Source organism: Suricata suricatta, chromosome 12 (genome assembly GCF_006229205.1).
Source record: "Suricata suricatta isolate VVHF042 chromosome 12, meerkat_22Aug2017_6uvM2_HiC, whole genome shotgun sequence".
Lineage (NCBI taxonomy): Eukaryota > Metazoa > Chordata > Mammalia > Carnivora > Herpestidae > Suricata > Suricata suricatta.
Window position 1 is genome coordinate 2045302 of NC_043711.1, and position 919 is coordinate 2046220.

A 919-nucleotide genomic window follows, 5' to 3' on the forward strand; every position below is an offset into this window, starting at 1 on the left:
CAGGCCCAGCGGGGCCCTGCCCCGCCCCTCCCGGGGCCGGGACAGGGAGGCGGGGAGGGGGAGAAGGGAGGAGGAGAGAGAGTGGGGTTTGGGGAGGAGGAAACGCTGGGGACCCGGGGAAAAGGGAGAGGGTGGATGGGAGGGGAAGGGTGAAGGGGGCGGAGGAGGAAGGGGCCTGAGAGGGGGGCAGGGGAGAGGGGAGTAGGACGGGGCAGAGGGTCAAGGGCGGGGGAGGGGCGGGCTTCCAGGCCTGGCTGGCGCCCAGCGTCGAGGCCCTGAGGCCCAGGTGGGTGGGGGAGTCTTGTTTGGAGAGACGGGGAGGGGGCACCGAGCCGGGGACACATGGGGAAAGTAGGAAGGGGAGACCAAGAGGGAGATCTAGAAAGACCTTGAAGGACGGTGGGGGGCGGGGCGGGTGAGGGAGAGAGGGACCCGGAGAGGTGGTGGATCCGGGACACCCAGAGACTGGGCGGAGACACACTGAAGGGCCCAGACTGAGAGACCGAGAGACCGAGAGGCCGTGGGGGCGGGGGGGGGGGGGGGGGGGGGGGGGGGGGGGGGGGGGGGGGGGGGGGGGGGGGGGGGGGGGGGGGGGGGGGGGGGGGGGTTCCTTGGCGGGGAGGACGCTTAGGTGCCTGGGCTCCTCCCGCAGCATCTAAGGTCAGAAAGAGACCGAGCAGGACGCGGGCCCCTGCCGAGCCCCGGCCGGACACCTGCCTCGGCTCCCAGGCTGCCCGGCAGGGGCCCGAGGGGGCGGGGTCCCTAAATCGCCACCGAGCACCTACTGCGTGCCAAGCACGACGCCAAGCCTGCAGATGTCGTGAGGACCAAACCGTCCCTCGTGTCACGGGCTGGGGGAGAACAAGGGAGTATCTGTCGCCTCACGTTGTGCATTGTGATTGATGAAGCAGCCAAAGCG